Raw genomic sequence first — 20,594 nt, forward strand, 5'->3', positions numbered from 1 at the left:
TCAAAGTGCAGGGCCGATGTTTTTGGTGAGGCAGATTTCCAGCTTTTATATCCAGAGCAGAGCAGAGAATGTTCATCTTTACACATATACAATATATTTCAGGTGCAGTTTAGTTTCCTCTGCTTTGTGGCTATTATCTGACTTTCATTTATTTTCAATTTTTTGTTTAATCTATTTGATTTCACCTATTATTTTTATTCACATTTTAATCCCCTATATTTTAACGTTTTAAATGAATCAGACAGCCATTGTTTAACTATTTGTATTTATGTGTTTTTCAGCTTCCTGTAAAGCACATTAAAAGTGGAGCGGCCTGTGTGAAAGGTGCTATATAAACAGTAGCTATCATGAGCTTTGATATCAGCATCACATTCAATGATTCCTGCTGGTTTGAACCAGAGGGCCATTCTATCACTCTGTTAATTCAATCCTAATGTTAGTGAGCTCTGACGTCTGGATCTCATCTGTCTGAAGGGGGGGTGGGGGGGGTGAGGTGAGGTCAAATGTAAAGTCTGGGTGGTCTCGCTATCTAAACCTCTGCCCGACCACCCTGCACTGTCTTACTCCCACCACAGAACAATAGTGGGTGGAGGCTGCTGGCATGTGAATCTGAGAAAGCAACAACAACAAAAACTCTGTCATGTAAATCACCACATGTTGCCTGGTAATAAGGCACTTGGAGAGGCTATTATGAGGCTCAGCCACCTTTCTGCTAACGGCATGTCAAAAACTCTCCCTTTAGACTTCTCTAATAACATTTCTGTGGTGTTAAACTGCTCAACATTCAGCACAGACCTTTCACACTGTATGGAAATACCACTCTACAAGACTTTATGTGTCTTATCAGAGTATTGTGTCATGGCTCTACTGCCCATACTTTCAGAAACTCAAACAAAATAAAGACAAGATCTAGCTCATGAGTCATTGTTTATTTTGCTAATGTTGGCGTATCGGTCTCAGAAATGAGTCCTATGAATGGCTTTCAGGATTTTGAGGTGGAACTTCACATTCGGAAGCATTTAAAAGTGCAGAAGTGATAAGGAATCATCACAGAAATCCCAATCATAATGTTTACAGGATGTGTAGAACTCATGAAGAATATCCAGTTTAATCAGGCTCTTTCAGGTGTTTGAATCTATGCAAGAGTTACATATTCAGATAGAAGAAATGCGTAGATAAATGGACTAAATAAAGATGTGATGAAGTTTGTAACCAGAGAGTTGCATGAACAATTTATCTAGAAGGTGGGAACTTTACTTCACTCGGTCGTCTCAGCTGTTGTGTCTCTATTGCAGAGTAGGACGTTTGATATAGGACCCACCGGACTCTGGAGGTGACCTAATCATTCTGCAACAGTTTCGATCGTCGCATAATCTTTGTTATTTTGGCACTTTCTGTTGATGTAACATCCCGCTTTGAATATACCCAATCAGCATCGAGTCAACCTCAAGCCCCATCCAGGAATTTTTGGTTTAGTCCCTGTAAAAGTTTTGGGAGATTGTCCTTCAGGGGAGGTTCCTGCTATGGAGACACGCCAATGGTCACGGCCCCATAAAATTACCCAGAAGTTCCTGCAGTGGAAACAGCCCTATTGTTCCTAGTAAATTACTGCGAGCAACATTGAGGAACATTTCCGTCATGCACCTTTTCAAACAAGCCACGGCAATGCTGGAATAGATGGGGAAATGGACAGGAGAGCAGATGGTGGTAATGCAACAGTTATGGATACCAACTGCCATAAGACTCAACAGAAGAAAAAGGCAAAACTCAAGAAACTTCTATCAAACTTTCAGACTAGGAAGTCCTGATCAAGTATGAATCAAGATTCTGTTACTGCATTTTTGATTTCTCGCCTCAAATGTTGTCAGAGATAGATATATTTTACTGAACTAAATTTGAACCAATCCAACTTGTAGTACCACCGACATATCCAGTCTTGTGATTGGTTCTCGCACTCCACATAAAAGTGCCTATTGTCAGACAAATGTAACCCTTTACATGCCCTTCCTGCAATGTTGCTGCTTTCATTCCTAACACAGCCTTATTTACATTTTCCCAGAAATGTTATTAGGTCTTGACATGGGAACTTAGTAGTACAGATTTCCCGGAATACCCAACCCTGCTCCTATTCACACATGAGCCAATTTTAAAGGAGCTCCAGATTGTAAAGCAAAGTCCTTCCCAACACCTAATAACCAGATTTCTCTGGATAGTTGCAGTTGTTGGTTACTGTTGGTCTCTCAGTCACTATACCACTTTGTTCCAGACTGAAATGTCTCAACAATTGCCATTAAATTTTGTTCATGGTTCCCATAATGACTATTATAAATTCTCTTGACTTTGATGGTCAGGTCATTGACATTGTTTGTGTCCGTATGCATGGCTGTATCGCTGTTGCCGGTATTTAAAAATGGGTGTGATTCTTGTGTGGGACGGCTCATGACTCTTCCAGCGAAAACTCTTCTGACCAATCAGTGGCCGGCAGTCTGTTGACGTCACATTTAGTATCGTCTCGGCTCGCTTGGAACCTCACCAGAGCAGGTACTAAAAAAGTACCAGGTACCAGGTACTATCCCTAGTGGAAACGCAAAAAAAAAAACGAGTCGAGCCGAGTCGTGCTGGAACAGTGTAGTGGAAAAGCGCCATAAGTGATGTAACCATAAAAACTTTGTACCAAATAATTCAACTTGCTTAGAAACGCTAAATTCACAATAAAACACCATATCAACTAGTTTGGTATGATCTTACATTATAACTTTTTATATTAAATAAAGGTAATGGAATACAATTGTTCTAAATATTATATTTAATCTGGGGAATCATGTCAATCAGGAACCATTTACATTTTTTAAATGAAGTTATTATTAGTATAAGTCCACTTAAATACACTGTAGGTGATACAATATGTAATATTTATCATTCTTTTGTGGTTACACCATTTGACATTTTCAGGAGCATTCAGTCTTACTTTTGGTTAAAAAAAATGGTGCAAATGTCATTTAAAATGATATATAACCAACAAAAATACTAAATGCACATTTTAACAAACATGGTGCTGCTTTTAAAAATATTTTTTAACATATTTTTGAATTGCTCATTTTACCAACATTATTTGTCACTGACCCGGTCCCCCTTGGTAGTAAAGGTGGTGACCTTTACTCCGGAGCCACCATGAGGTTTTCTTGACTACTTGACAACTATCTGATGGACTGCCATGACATTCTATACAGTGTTCCAGTGTATAAATAAATAAATGTATGGGAGTCCCTGCTATAATTGATGTCTACCTCAGGATGAAGTGTAAAAACTCTGGTGAAGATCTGATTTTCATCTTGCGTCGTCATGTCAGTTTAAAATGATCTAATACAAATTCCTGCAAAACTAATCACACTCCCACAAATGACTGCTAATTAGCAAATGTTAGAATGCTAATATGCTCAGAGGGTGAACATGATGAACAAGCATTTTCAATGTGAGTCATGGTGATATATTAGGGTCTAATACATAACCATACCTGTAGCCTAATGATATGCTCCGAAAATGACTTCCAACTATAGGAGGAGGGTAAGAGAGGAGAGGCTCTGTGGCATTAACTGCTGCTTCAGACTGATAGAACTCTCCCAGTGGAAAACCAAAGCTATGAATATAAAATTATAATCATTTCTGCTCCTCTCCAACCTCTGATCTCATTTCCTGTCTGGGGCCATGAGGTGGTCACTGTCAGCGGGCAGCAGGAGCAGCAGCGTGTTGACCCTGCTGAGGCTCGATAAGCCAATTTCAACACTTCAATTCACTGCAGCTGCCATGGGAGACCAGCTCATCTCAAAATCACTCAGCCGTTCCTTCACTGTGACTGCATAGGAAATGCTACATGAAGCTGTCATCCATGCCACTGTTTTTTTTCAGCAGTTCACTTCCTGTCAGGGTGGATGTTCCTCAGGAAAAGGCTTGTGCCAAATGTTTCTTATTAGATTCACAGAGAAAACAAACAGAATCTCTGACAGGGAACATCGGGTGCTTATCTTCATTTATGAAAACAAAGGAAGCTACACCAACATGTTAAAAGACTCACTTGAGGTTTAGAAATAATGAGATCTCATTAAGGGCCTTAGTTATTAAATGTATCCTTTGTTTTTTCTGCTTTCTCCAGTGATTTAAATGTGAGTGAACTGTTAACAGACCTGAAGATTATAAGAAACTGAAAACATCCAACACAACAACACATTTTCATTCCAACGTGAAAAATGTTTTTAAGTGCTGACTTTCAAAAAGGTGTCCCCTTATTCAGAAAATCATATGAATGTTTCTTTACTGTTTGTGTTAGTAGATGGAAGAAGGCTTTGTGACGCAAGTTGGCATCATAAAAATAAACACTGGGATATTTGGGGGGAATAAAAGGGAAATGAAAACAGATATAAGAAAATACATTTTGAAATGAGACTTAAGTTCAATTTATGGTCAATCAGAATGCAGAGTATCTGCACATTTTATAATACAAATGTAATGACTTTTAAGACATTTTTAAAACCTCTATTACGGAAAATATAAAGCAATTCCTGCCACAGAAGAATACGACTAATTAGACTACTGTATACACAGTTATGAGTTTAACATAACAAGAACATTTTCTTGTATTAAAATTGCTTGGCAAACAGTGGTGATGGGTAATTTCTCAAGTAAGTACTCAATGCAGAAAAGTGTCACATATAATATATTATGAGATATATAATAATGGAAAAGCAGGATGTTACTGTTGTAGTGGGTTAAATGGAGCTCATTTTGAAGTCATTTATAAAGGACTGTAACTAATGATTAGTTTCATTATAGTTCCAACTGCTGATTATTTTTTACTTTAATAAGTTGATTGATTGGTTTATGTAAAACAATCAGAAAATAATGATAATAATGATAAATAACATAAGCTGAACAAGCTGAACTAAAACAAAGTTTTAGATCTTAAATATCAAAAATTAAATTGAAGACATGTTAAGACGTTTTAAGGAACCACAGGGATCCTGAGAATGGTTGGACCATGCCTGAAATAAAATGTGTTTAAGCTTGTTCCGAACAGCCAAACTCTTAGGTGAAATGAAGGAAGGGTCTTAGCTCTCTTTTTTTACTAATCTGACAACCATTTAAAGTCACTTTGAATGTAAAAAGCTGTGGGACGGCCGACTTTTCACTCCACCTTTGAGTGTAGCCATTTGGCACAATGGAACACTTTTCATTTCCGTTGAGGTTGAACAGCACGTTGTACACACCTAATCTGATCTACCATAAAACAACCATAAAAGTCTACAGCAATGGAAGGCTGCCAGTAGCATTTAGCTTAAAGCACCCCTGTGCCTAACAGCAGCATGTTAACACGTTCACAATAACACTGCTAACAAGGTGATGTTCACCTGTTTAAGTGTTTACTTTAGTGTGTTAGCATGCTAGCATTTTCATAAACACAAAGTGCATTTAAGGCTGATGGGAATGTCATTATTGTTGCAGGTATTTGCTCATAAACCAAAGTATTGTACAAATAGGAATGTAAAAATGATGATGGCACAAGAAATACAGTTAAGGGATCACCACAATTCCCACAAATGTCCCACAATTCTTGGCAATGCATCCAGTTATTGTTGAGATATTTCACTTAAGACCAAAAACCTTTTGGTGGCACCAGAGGACAAGCCAGTAGGATTGATCATCTGTGGACCTTGAATGTCTAATGGTAAACAGCACTTTTCTAGTTTCCCAACCTCTCAAAGCACTTTTACACATTGATCCATTCATATAGCATTGGTGCAGCCATCGGGAGCAATTTGGGGTTCAGTATCTTGCCCAAGGACACATCGACACGTGGACTGGAGGAGCTGGGAATCGATCCGCCTATCTTCCGATTGGCGGACAACCCACTCTACCTCCTAACCGACAGCCGACCCCCTGTGGGACGTCTACAAAATTACAGTTATCCATCAAGTAGTTGTAAAATGCTTGTTTAAAATGTTAGCACGCTGCAGAATCACAGTTTCAAAGTAGTTTCTTTTGTTAATTGAACTGAAAGCTCAATGATAACTGATGTGTACAGTAAGCTAGTTAAAACACTGCATTCTTATACTGTACGTTGAACATTGCTGGCATCATCATCACAAGACTGATGAGATGGTACCACAAACAGATCCTGCCCTCCTCCTGACACATCATGTTGACTTTATGTTGTTGCTTCCATTAATAGGACAGTATATTTTGTGTGTATCTAGATAGATGAAAAAGGCTGCAGAGGATAAGCATTAACGAGGCCCGGGCTATAAATATGGTCACTGTGCAAGGTCAGAGACACAACGTTCACCCTGCAGCAATAAATGATGACCGAACGACTGGATCCATATTAGCCCTGAGTGCAGGAGGAGACTGTGCTGTGAGTTTTAAAGACGACTGCTCCACAGAGCAGGAAGTGGCTGAGGAGGAAATGCCTTTGTGATGAGAGGCAGCCAAATCTCTGCTGACTCTCCCTGCCTACCACATTTCCTTCAAAGAACCGCCTTTCAACACATTGTTCTCCTCTGCTCAGTCACAGTCAAGAAGGATGCTTAAAGACCGAAGACAGAAAAGAGTTCCGAATATCAGAGTAACACATCAGATTCATGTAAGATAAACACATGCAGGGACTTCACAGAAACACAGTCTAACAGGAACAAAAGATTCAAATCAGGAAATATCTGATCAAAAATGACTGAAATAGGACTAAAGAGCAAAGATCAACACACACAACAGCTGATAAACATGAAAACACACAGTTTTACATGTGTGCTAATACAGTGGCAGCATCAAGACAGATGTTTACATCAGGATACTCCTCTGTCCTGTTTCTAAGCATCAATTCTACAGCAAAGCATATCATCTCATTTATCTGAGCTACGGACTACTTTATCCATGTGGTACATTAACATGGTTTACATTACTATTTTTTTTATTTACTATTATTATCTTATGTTATCTTATTGAATGATGCGGCTGATGCATTGAACATCAGACCTGTGTTGAATCTAAAGCATTTGATCCTCACGTTAAAATAAGTATTTAAAGAGTTAACAAGAAGTGAGTTTGTTGAGGGGTTTTAATTTTTTTAATATAAAAATTATAAATTAAAAAATACTATAAATATGTGGAAGAGAGAATATGCAACTTTGAAAAGAATTCAAAAAGTAAGGAAGCTCGCATGGAAACGCTTACATTATACTGTTTCTGACTGACTTGTTCTTCTGTCCTCTGCACATGCTCAGTAGCAGAATGACACACAATATATACTGATGTGAAACAATGCATAGAAACAGAAGCTTTAAATAGAGTTGATGTAATGCACTAACCACAGTAATGATTAGTGTAGAACACTTCTACATTCTACACTGGAAGAGCAGCTGGAAGTGTCCAAATCTTTCAAATGAAACTAAAAACCTGCATGTTCAGCCTGGCTTTTGATTAAGAACTTAATTGTTTTATTGTCTTTTTATTCTATTTTATTGTATTTGCTTTGATGTTCAGCTTTGTTTTTTTGAAATGTTTTATCTCTCTCTTTTTTTCTACTTTTTTTTTGCATTTTTATTATCTTCTTATCGATGTTATTCATCTGTTTCTTTTGTCTTTTAAACTCCTTTTTTAACCTAGTTATCAAACTTGATCTGATTGATGATTTTTTACTCTAACTTTTAATAACCCTTTGACTTCTTCTCTTTTTTATTTATTTATTACCTTTATTTACTTTTTTAAAACTTATTTTATTGAAATTTTCAAACATTTTTATCATTCTTTTCTCTAGCGTGCATTGGTCTAAGTTTTTGTCTTTTAATTTGTTCTTTTTTATTCTTTTTCTTTATGTTGTCACTTGTTCTGTCTTATTATCAGCTTGTCAATCAACTAACTGTAACACACTTTGAACTACATGAACCTGTGTGTAGCCTGTGAAAGGTGCTATAAATAAAGTTTGATTGATTGATTGATTTATACACACCTAACTGCACATACTGTAGATCATGACAGTAGAGAGAAAAGGATTTTGAATGCATTGAAATCATTATAGGCTACTCAGTGATCTGCTGCACTTTAAAATCAGCTTATTTCTCTTCATCTGTTTCTGATTTTAACATCAATAACTCAACAAAGCAAACTTCCAGTATCAGTTTTCTCACCACATATGGACTGAACACAAGTTAAACCGCTTCGCAGTCTGAGCCGCAAACATGCCGAGTCGTCTGCTTTCCTCTCTCTGGCGAGGGAGGATTTAGGAGGTGACGAGCGCGAGCCCGACCAGCTCGCGGACCTTGAATTAGCTGCTGAGTTCATGGGATAATGAGAGAAAGCCAGATGCTGTGTTCTCAGGCCGCAGCTCGCTGAAAGAACACAAACACTCTCGTACTGAGTCAACACTGCTGAGGCCTTGAGTGTTTGGAAACAAAAAGCTCCAGTATCTCGTGTCCTGGAGCGAGATGCAGAGTACACACCGTCAGAGGAACCTCACAGTCCTGCTGGAGAGCTGCTCTTCATCACTTAAAACATCATCACTGGAAGAAACGGGCTCCAGCTAATCATTAAATATCAAGTAGAGAAAAATGCCAAAGGTGAATCGTTTGTTTCATCCAACCAACAATCCAAACTCCAAGTATCTTCAAGTTACAATCAACCCATTGCCATAGTAACCCAGGAACTCTTTCTGGCTCTCATTCTGGCTACCCAGCTTTAGATCCTGGTTTAGTTCCAGCCTGCAGGTGTTACAGCTTGTGTTCATCTTCATTCACATGATGTCCAGCAGTGAGTGTGTGAATGATCAATATTAGACATTCTACTGCTGTTTATTGACATTAAAACAAACTAATGTTAGAGTCGAAGAAAAGCAAGATAGAGGGATGAAAAACAACAGAATGAGAGCAACAATCAGGAGGACGAAGTGAGGGTAATAATGTGAGAGGCAGTGTGTGTGTGTGTGTGTGTGTGTGTGTGTGTGTGTGTGTGTGTGTGTGTGTGTGTGTGTGTGTGTGTGTGTGTGTGTGTGTGTGTGTGTGTGTGTGTGCAAATGAGAGAAATCAAACTTCATTTACTCGTATTTTCTTGAGCTTAGTCTCTAAAGGAGAAATAAATCCTGATCAAACTTTCTACAGATACACCACTTTGCACACAGGTGCTCTAAAGTTTGAATCTTTTTATTTCTTTAGTGAATCCAGCTCAACATAAACAACAGGGTGTGTCGCTGGGTTGTGTTTCTTCTTGTCTTACGTCTCAAACTCCTCCGTTTGTAATCCATCATCAGTGTCATCTGGTCTAATCATGCTTCTCCAGATGTGCTGGGAATGGAAGCAGGACTGTGATAAGACACTTTAAGTTACTGAGGCTCCACAGTTCCTGCAACTATTTGGCCCTTTTTACTCGATAAAAATGACTATAAATAAAGTAATTGTCAATTTATTTTCTGCTGATCAACCAGCTGATTAATCAATCAAACTTTATTTATAATTGATAGCAGCTTTCATACAGGTTCATGTAGTTCAAAGGGCTTCACAGTTGATTGACAAGCTGATAATAAGACAGAAAAGGTGACAACATAAAGAAAAGGAATAGAAACAAAGAAAACATTTAAAAGAAAGAAACTGAGCTCAATGCACACAAGAGAAAATAAGAATGATACAAATGTTTAGAAAATGTAAACAAAATAAAATAAATGAAAGAAAATAAAAAATTAATAAAATAAGGGAGTGTATTAAAAGGTTTAAATAGATTAAATACCGGGGTGTCACGATTTCGATTGTAAATCGAATATCGATCGAAATGACATCACGATCTCAACCTTTGAAATCAACGGAGGAACTTCCGGGAGAGTTGGGATGTCTGCACTAAAGCAATAACTAGCGCTGTAGGGGTATTTGTAGCACCAGAGATGCTACTGTTAGGACAGTTAACACACTTCATTGTTCAGTGATGTTTATGGACATTAGGCTGTTTTAATTTAATTTTTGTTTTATTTTGAACTTGAATATCATCTAATATGAAGAGTGCACACTGCAGTTACTAAAGGGTCACTACATGATTCTTTTGTTTACAGTAAGTTTCTAATTGACTGCTGAAACAAGTTATTGTTACATTATATTGTTCATAAATTATTTAATTTTGACAGTAGGGCCTTAGTGTGGTACATTACAAACAACTGATGGAGATTATATCACTCATGACTAGTCTAAAGATGGCATCTGTGCTAAAAGGACCAAAAAAAAGATTGAGAGATTGTCGAAACGAATCAAATCGTGACCTTAAAATCGAAAATAAAATCGAATTGAGGATTTGGAGAATTGTGACACCCCTAATTAAATACATTAAATAAACTAAACAAAAGTAAAATGAAATAAAGGATAACGTTTAATAAATGCAAACCTAAAACTAGGTTCAAAACTAGGTTGCCCTGCTGGATCGAAGTCTGGTTTGACTGTTTATGAAGTATACTGTATAAATGATCTTTTACCTTCACTTTTTAGACAAATTCATTCCAACTTCCAAGGTTTTACACATCATTTTTAAAAATGATGGTCAAAAAGCCTCATTTAAATTAAATGATACCTCATATTTGAGTCAACGCCAACTGGAGGGCTAAATAAGTTTCACCTTTACACCACAGAGAGGACATATGATATTCCAGCTATGTTTCTTAACAATCTGAGTTCATTATCTGGCAGTTTTGTGACTGTCAGGACTCTGATGGCCTGAGGTCCACACAGCCTGGAGCCTGAACATGTAGAGCCATGTGCTGCTGAGCAGGGACAGTAAACTGTGCATGTTTCTGGGCTGCTAACACCTCCAGCTCTGTCAGTCAAAGAAGATATTCAAATGTTTATGCTCAATATTCTACAGCTGTACACACAGGCTCAAGCTTGTTTAGTTTTCTTCTTCTGCTTCCAGAGATGTATTGTGTGAGCTGGTGTGCAGCTGCAGCCATCATTCACTCCTTTACTTCACAATATAAACATACCAAGGTGGAATGTCTGCAGGGATAAAGTGAGGAGGAATGTGAGGAATGCCCAGCTCCAAATGAAATCATGCATTATTCAAGTGGAGGAGGAGAGAAAAAAAAAGATGAGAAACGAGTCATTCTTTTAAACGACAAAGAGGAGGTTACACATGGTGTCACGTTGTCATTGTAGGCTTTTATCGGGAAATTCATTGGGCTGCTTTTCCTTGTTGCCAGTCTTGTCACGATTCAGAAAACAATGGCGTTACACACACACACACACACACACACACAAACCCCTATCCCCCCAAGCCCACTAACCATCCTAGACGCACGCACGCTGGCACGCACGCACGCACACACACACGTACACACACACACACACACACACGGTGACACGTACACACTTCACTCCATTTGCTTTCTTCAATACAACCAGTCAGCAGCTGTGTTAGTGGTGAGGTGTGAAGCTGGACGCTTCATTACACCCCACTGAACAAAACTGATAGCTGTGTTAGCCAATCACAGCTGAGTAAGCGGGACTAAGTGTGGAGACATCATCTTACATTACTACCATAGCTAGCTAGCTATAAAGCTACATCCATACAAATTAGCAACAAATTGTTGTGAAACCTGATAAATGAAACACTGTAAAACTGCTTCTATATAAACTGAAAGTGATGTTAGCTGGATGATTATGCGCTTAATATTTTGTTGCTTTGTTAAACTTTGGTCCTGAGAGAAGTTATATTTCATTAAGCTGCATTTTGTACAGACTGGTAGCTAACTCATGCTAGACATTAGCTTATCACAGATATATTGTTGTATGTCAGCCAATAAATAACAAGAAATGTTAGCATAGAAGTGTTTTAGAAACATTGTCTCCATTACAAAGAAAACGTTTTTTTCAACTGTAAAATGTCTCGCTCAGTAATTACAACTCTTTAATAACCATATTTAAGGTTTTTAAAAAAAATCAGAAGTCTTTGTCTTGGTTATTTGTAAGTGACCTGTTCTGACACCTCTTTTTCAGTTCTTTATACACTTAAGTATGAACTGAAGTATGAACTGAAGTATGAACTGGTGGCGCAAGACAAAAAAATCACCAAATCACCAAACTGAGCAGGATTCATCCTCTGAAATATGTTTTTATCCAGTCTGGATCAAATGTGTCTATCTGTTCTTTAAGTTTTCAACCTTTGCTAGTCCTTTAGCCACGCTGCTAGCTTGCTAAAAATGCTGCTGCAGTCATGATTTCCAAATACAAATGCAGAGAAAGTCACATTCACTGTCATAAAGAATCCAATTTGATGCAAAACGATATTATATATGATTATATTCTGGGTACAGTCACTATCACACGATTATTGTACATTAATTAAATTAACAATAATATGTGTGGGTGATATCACATGAGTATGTTTGTTCTGAACAGGGAGCGTAAGGCACACTTTGCTGAGGATTGTGCAACAGAGGGTTGAAGTGCAGCAGTATCAGAGGTAGCCTTAAGCTAAAAGTGAATAATACAATAAAAACAAATAATCCATGCCAAAATGGCCATAGGGGAAATTATCATTAATGTAGGTAATTATCAACTGTCATACATGCCTATTAAAATCATTTTTTAATAATCAATTTTAATAATTAAATATATGAAAAATAATGTTTTCTGATAGAAAGGAATAACTGGAAACATCTGATGCAAGTGTTATTAATCACTGAAATGCAATTAGTTAGATCCCATGCTACAGTGCTGCAAGTCTAAGTGGGTTAAGTGAGTGTTTTACACCTGTCATATTTACCTACCATACCTCATGTTTACTCACCACAGATGGGAGGAGGTAACAGGATGTTAATGAAGCGCTTGAGGGGATTACAGCTTTCAATTATAAACAGTGCAATGCTCCTTTTCCAGCTTTGTTGCTGTTGGTTTATAATTTAAGTTAATCAATTTACTTAAAGCCTATCTCTTAATTAACTGCTACTTTATTGATTGTAAGTTTTGCTTGTGTATTTAACACAGTGTTTTCTTAAGTAACCTTAACTAATGTTTTTAACTAGTTATTATTTAATGTATTATCTTAACCTGAGCAGTATACCTGGATGGTGATCTTGCAGTTAAGTTTAAGGTGTTGGATCCTTAAGCAACAACTTTTCTTCGGCAAGTTTTAACTAACTGGAGATCTTTCTTCTTGAACAACCCCCAAACCATTCTTTATGTATTCAAAATTCTCCCACACTGACAATTTAAAGGAGCAGTGTGTAAGATTTAGTGGCATCTAGTGGTGAGGATGCAGAATGAAGGAGGCGGGGCCACGTTCATTCTTTTGGAAGCTGCTCAGTGGTGCATGAAGCCAAAAAAAGTTCTTCCACCTGCTCATAGCTTCCACGTTATTGAGCCCATAGAGCAAGTGGACAGCGACTTCAACTAGCTACTTTCGGTTTAGCCCTCTGGCTAACTTGAATGAGGATAAAATGATCTAATCATGCGACTCTTCTGGACTCTGTAAATGTGATCGGACTGAATGGATCAAATTCTGATAGTAAAATGAGTCATTTCGCAGGGGTTGTGACAATGTAAGCCCATGGTAGAAACTTTTTGGGCCCAATAGCATCATATGATGTAATTACACAGTTTGGCCACTATGCCAAATTGGCTTTAAAACCTGGTGCTCTTCCGAGGGGCTTGCTGGTTGCACCTAAATATTTTATATATAACTGTCTGGTTTTGTTAAATTTTCCTCAGTTAAACCAGTGTAGCGTACCATGAGACATCCATTTTTGAGAGTGAAAATAGAAACACTCGGTGCAGCTGAGCCGTTTTAAAGCGTGGTTAATAGTGAAATGGGTTAATCGCTAAGACAGCAGTGAACACTCACTGTGAGCTCCTGAGCTGAAGGAAGATGAGGGTGGCTGGCAGGGAAAGACGGAGCTCCAGGATGACTCACGCATGGCATAATGACTGGCTTCACTCCCTGACAAGTAAAGCTGACATGGGTGGCCCTGGGGTTGGGGCAAATGACCCAACCGCCTGTCTTATGCCAACCACAGCCGTGCCCTCTCTGTCATAACTTGTGCTGTAATCAGCTGGTACTGAGCTTCAGCGACACCGGGAGACGCATGTTTACCCCCTGAGGGGTGGGGGCCAGCGGGGGTCGACGCTTATCTGGAATCACATGCATTCACTTAAACAATGAGGTCTATTCAAGTCCAGCTGTAACCCAAGATCTGCTGCTCCTCAACGATGAAGGGATGGAAGCAGGATTTTCTCTGCTTCCAAAAACCTCTCTGATAGATTTCTAAGCAAAGGTCAAATTGTGGGTCATTTGTCAAAGTGCGGCAGGTGTTAACAGCATCCATGCTCAGGTTCATCAATGCAGACTCTTACTGTTACTGGTGAATTTACAGCACTGGTCGTTAAGAAGGTCTGATGAACGGCTGAAGGGAGGGAGGACAGACTGGACTGTGCTGTTCCATTAATCTGCCAAATGAGAACTCCAAAGTAAACAATCTGAAGGCGTCAGCCAGCGTGAATTAATAAATACTGCAAGACATAACAGATAACGTCTTCCACATAGCTTGTTTTTCTATCTCATATGTACTGTTTTCTTATTTTGGTTGCTAAGGATGTTTGTGCAACAGAAAACGTATATTACGAAATTTCTTTGAGATTTCTTCAATTTTAAGGACGTCTTTCACACACTTTCACACACTACTTCTGTTGATAAATCTCATTAGAAGACCAAAACCAACAATGAACTGATCTACTAACATGTATTATGTATATGAAACTCATATAAAACTCGTATTCCTCAGTGCTATAGAGCTCAATTGTTGTCCAAAAACTAATACAAACACATCAGTGAGTCACAGTGTTGCACAGGGTGACATGATTCTTCATTATGACTAGACACTGTAGTTTATTTAGACTCAGTCCCACACACACACACACACACACACACACACACACACACACACCGTCCGTCCCGCTGCCAGAAATACTCACTAAAGCACCAAATGTGTATTTATCTGCTGCTGAAAATAGTCCTCAACAAATGCACTGTTTCCTCCTGTTTGAGGAACATTTTGTTAAAAACTGCTGTTCTACCAGCTGTTCCAGGAAATAACGGAGCCGGGTTTTTTTTTTGGAAATTGAAGCTATATATAACTGTGAGCGACTTTTAAAGATTCAGATATTCTGGCCTGGACCCGAGGGTCACAGACAGAGTGAGACAGACTGACTCATTGTTGGTTTTGGGTTATTTTTTTAAGGGATTAGTTGACAACAAGAAAATATGTAATTTCACAGAGATGATTTGTAGCATATTGGTTAAAATATTGAGAAACACTGCTGTGCTTTTTTTGGTGTTTCTAAAACAACACATTGAAATCAGTGTAAGTATTAAACATGCATAAAATCACATGTTTTATAATGGTATCAAACATGTCATACTCAACTAGTATACACCATATTTTAATAAACCTGAGCCATCATGAAGCGTAATTAGTCTTTGATTTCATTAATGAGAGGAAAAGTTATTAGATATAACAAAAGCATGAAAAATATTGCATCCTTCCTTTAATCACAGTCTGTTTGTGTTGAGGTCAACATGGAAACAGAGCGAGTCATGATCACAGTGTTCAAAATCTGACTGATGTTATTCATGTATTGTTTAATACAGGAAGATGAAATCCAGGGTAACAGTATATGGTTATGATGTCACGTCCAACTAAATAACAGATTTGATGTTGTTTAGTGTTCTGACTTTATAACTTTTCATGTTATTTGTGCTGCAGCAGGTTACAGCCAAATGATCACATATTCTCTTTATAACAAGAATCTTCATGTTTTAACCAACTTTTACACATAAGACACTTTTTATGTTTCTAGTGTGCTGTTGTGAGTTTTTCCAATCACCACTTTGTGTTTCTTTAGCAGCTCAGTTAACACTCACCTGGCTTTAGGAAGGAAGGGACTTTATAATTGGGCTGAACATTTAATTGAATCTTTATTCAAATCGCAGTATGACCTCCTGCAATAATCCAATCACAGGAGGTGCAATATTTGTTAAAGGTTAAATGTGCCAACATAACATTTTAAATGTAATATTGTGGTCCTGACCTACAAATCATGTTTTACACACTTAAGAAAACATCTTTGTTTGGTACAGATCCTCACAAAAAATCACACCATAATCATTTGAATCTGGACTGGGCCATATATTAATATTGTATCCATATTATTTTCAGTTTAAGATGTTGGATCCTTTAGCAGCGACTTTTCTTCGTCAAAGTTCTGTAAATTAGAGATCCGTCTTCTTGAACAAACCCCCAGACCATTCTTTATGTATCCAAAATACTCCCACGCTGACAATTTAAAGGAGCAGTGTGTAAGATTTAGTGGCATCTATCGATGAGGATGCAGAATGAAGCAGGCGGGGCCTCCTTCATTCTTATGGAAGCTGCTCAGTGGCGCATGGAGCCAAAAAAAGTTCTTTCTCTTCTTCACAGCTTCCATATGAGCCCATAGAGCAATGTACTATATCAATATTATATAGATATCGTGATATGAGACTAGACATCGTCTTAGATATTGAATATTGTAATATTGCAGAAACATATTATAATATATATATAATATTTACAGTAAAGTGATGTCATTTTCAGACTGTTCTAGTTGTTCTATTATTTGCCTTTACCCATTTAATCATTATATCCACATTACTGATGATTATCTATCAAAACTCTCATTATGTAAATATTCTGTGAAAGCACCAATAGTCATCCCTACAATATTGTTGTTGTATATTGCCCTTGAAATGAAGAAAAAAAAAACACATTAATTGTTTTCATTTGTCCATCACTAACTGTCTTCTCAGGACAGCTCCAAAGCCAAATATATGTGACCATACATGTGTTGACTTCTTATGTCAAAAACTACAAATCCAAGAGTTCCATCTGTAGACTGCACAAGTTTAATAAAGCATCAGAGAGGCTGTAAACAAAGCCAGATGATCTAAAAACCACTTTCCTCCAAATAACCTGCGTTAAACACTGTTTACAACCTGACTGTCGAAAAAGGACCATTCCACTAAAGTCACATCATCCGCTGACCTCAGCAAGAAAGTTGGCACATTATTAGAACAGAGGGTGAGACTCTCAGCACCTGAACAGCTTTTCAGTCTATAACTGCCAGGAAAAAAAAAAACATATGGGTGAAGGATTAGAAAAGGCAGACAATGAATAAATATTTTTCTTTTTCTATTTCACAACTATGACACTCAGAAACTCAGGTCTGAATCTGAACAGCTTTTAAATTTGTAAGAAGCGAGAGAGATTTTTTGGAGGTTGTATCAGTACTTTAAGAGAGCAGGGAGTGAGATTAACGGATCAGAGTTTTATGGTCTTCCTCTCCTCTGCTCTCTCTGTGGCGGCGTTTGACCGAGGGCGGGGCTGAGCCTTCTGCACACACACACACACACACACACACACACACACAAACACATAAAGCAGACAGCAGAGCAGTAAGGCCGTGGAGGAGACAGTGAACCAGGTGAAAGAAAACGTTTTACTTGAGTTAACAACAGCTAACCTCTTTACTGTAAGCACTGTAAAACATACATGAATAAAAAAGCCAATCAAATTATTGACAATAACCTGTATAAACTGCTGTTTAACCAGTAAATACTACATATAGTTTGAACTGCTTTGCCTGCATAGCGGCTAATAGTGACTTCTTATTAGGCTACAAGCTAAAATGAACGATTTCTGTAGCTGTTTAGCATCATTAGTCATAACATTTCTCAAATTCCTGTAGACTTTGTAGAGGAAACAGCAGCCCCCCCCCCCAAAAAAAAACAGCCCCTCCGTCTGCTGCCAAAGTGAAGGAATTCACATTATCAATACCACTCACGTATATTTATTCAACAAGAAGCTACAGCCAGCAGACACTTAGCTTAGCATTGCTACTGAAATGACAGGAAACAGCTAGCTAGTCTCTGTCCAAAGGTAAGAACAAGCTACCAAGACTGCTAACGCTAACCAAGCACAACACGCTACATCATGTTTGTGTATGCACGTGTACAAAAACAGAAGTAGAAGTTGACAGTGTGACTATTTCTATATGATTCTACTCTTATAAAAGTGGAAATAAGTGGAACTGTATAGCAGTGTCACAGCAGCTGATCCATTATTACCTGACATCAACACTCTGTGCTGTGTGCTTTCATTTACATACGTTACAATACTGAGTCATAACCATGAGACTGACACATCAGCAGGCCAACACTACTGTCCACAGATAGACGTCTACTTCTTGTCTTTTTTTTGTTTTGTTTGGCACTTAGTTTTTCTCCATTGGATAGTCAAAAATGGGTTTCTATGTGATATATGTTGTATGCCTGTGATGCGCAATTCACTCTTTACTATATGTGCAATAATAGTACTACTGAACACTTGTACAATAACCATCTGTGCTACTGAGCCGGGCATCATTGCCATACTGTGATTTTGTGTATAATTATTCTGCTTTATCTATTTATTTATTTCTTTGGATTGGATTTTAAATGCACCTCTGAGGGTCATAAAAGTCATTTTGTTGTGCAATAAAGTGCTTGAACTTATGTGTGGCTGTAGCTGCTGTAAACCAAGCAATTTCCTTTGAAAGATCAATAAAGTATCTGTCTGTCTGTCTGTCTGTCTGTCTGTCTATCTATCTATCTATCTATCTATCTATCTACCTATCTATCTATCTATCGACCAATCTATCTATCTCTCTATCTATCTATCTATCTATCTATCTATCTATCTATCTATCTATCTATCTATCTATCAATCTATCTACCTATCTATCTATCTATCTATCTATCTATCTATCTATCTATCTATCTATCTATCTATCTATCTACCAATCTATCTATCTATCTATCTATCTACTTATCTATCTATCTATCTATCTATCTATCTATCTATCTATCTATCTATCTATCTATCTATCTATCTATCTATCTATCTATCGACCAATCTATCTATCTATCTATCTATCTATCTATCTATCTATCTATCTATCTATCTATCTATCGACCAATCTATCTATCTATCTATCTACCTATCGACGTTCTGGAACTTGCTTTTATTCAAGTTTTAAGTAATTTTTTAGTAATTTAAATTCCAGTGAAGTTTACAGTTCAATCTTAGCTTATGAGTTCCCCCAACCATCCACCACACATCACCAGTTAGCAGCTGGGAACCTTTGTTGCCCCCCCCCCCCCCCCCCCCCCCTTTATGTTATATGTTTAGAGCATTGTTCAGCTATAAAAAAGAACAAATCAGTATTGTTGTCACAGCTCTTTCATAACTTGAAGGCAACATAACTAAAATAGATAGTTTGCTACTCTCACAGTGATATATCAACATAGAAAAAAACGAATGGTAGACTATAAAACAACAACACACTTTCATCGATTGTTGCCATTTACTGTTTATCATCATTCCTCTTCCTCCTCTCTGTGTTTGTTTATTTTCTCATGAATTGCTGACAGCCTGAGAAACCTCGGTGTGAAACCTCTGTTTGAGCATATATATATATACGGAGATGATGTGAAATCAGTGGAGTTGTGTTGTGTTCGTTAATGCCATGGCAACCGGTGTCAGCCCCCAGTCAGAGCTCCGTGATGCCGCCTTCACTAACGGCACGGTGAGCCTCACTTACCCGACGTGTAAGCACAGCTTTCACGGCGCTGTGCTCGTCTATCAGGCGGGCTTTAGCTTCAAACGACGGATGATTTCTTTTGAAACACTTTTTTTGATTACATCAGCGTTAACAAAGAGCTGCTGTTCACCGTTAGAAAGCAGCCGTTACTCTTACTGTAGTTTTACGGTAACGTTCCAGCCAGCAGAAAGGCTCGTTGCGATTCACAACGCTCCAACACACACACAACACACACACACACACACACACACACACAACACAAGAGAAACGTAGCAGAACACTCCAACTCTCAATACATTATCAACTTATAAACTATGTCGATCACTTCATTTTCACATTTTCAAAGTTTTTTTTTTTTTCCACCCGCTGTGGATTTTTTTTCCCCTCTCAGTGAAAGTTGCAGCTTATTCTTCAGCTTCAATGATGAAAACAGAAGAGACTGTTACATTTTTTTCTCACAGCGACAACACTTTTTTTCCATTTGAAGAAAGAGAGAGAAACAGGTTATAAAGCAGAGGAAGAGGAGATAAAGAAGAGAGGAAGATGGCAGCTTACCTGGCAGCGAGGAAGTCTTGTTTGGTCCCATGAAGAAAGCGATTATAAACCGAGCAGAGCAGAGCAGAGCAGGCGCAGTTTCTACAATGCTGGCCCCGGTGCTGTGGATGTGTGGACTGGGAGAGTGTGTGTGTGTATGTGTGTGTGTGTGTGTGTGTGTTCCCCTGGAGGAAAGCAGCAGAGCCCCGGCTGATGTCACCGGGGCAGGGAGGGGCCTCACCGAGACACATCTCCATACTCCATAAGGACATGATGTCACTCCCAACCACTCCACGCAGGAATGTATAATATTTCAACAGTCCAACTTATTTCATTTGATCACAAGTTAGTAATAAAACATCTGTGAGAGCATTG

General features: G+C 38.2%; 1 protein-coding gene across 1 annotated transcript in view; it reads right to left on the minus strand.

Moving 5' to 3' along the window:
• LOC133993354 (SH3 domain-binding protein 4) overlaps positions 1-20,344 on the minus strand; it is a 49,653-nt gene extending 29,309 nt beyond the window's left edge. Inside the window, exon 1 of the mRNA XM_062432268.1 lies at positions 20,241-20,344. The gene's annotated coding sequence lies outside the window, so the exon portion shown is untranslated. The remainder of the gene's footprint in view (positions 1-20,240) is intronic.
• Between the last annotated feature and the right edge of the window lie 250 nt (positions 20,345-20,594).

Source organism: Scomber scombrus, chromosome 13 (genome assembly GCF_963691925.1).
Source record: "Scomber scombrus chromosome 13, fScoSco1.1, whole genome shotgun sequence".
NCBI lineage: Eukaryota > Metazoa > Chordata > Actinopteri > Scombriformes > Scombridae > Scomber > Scomber scombrus.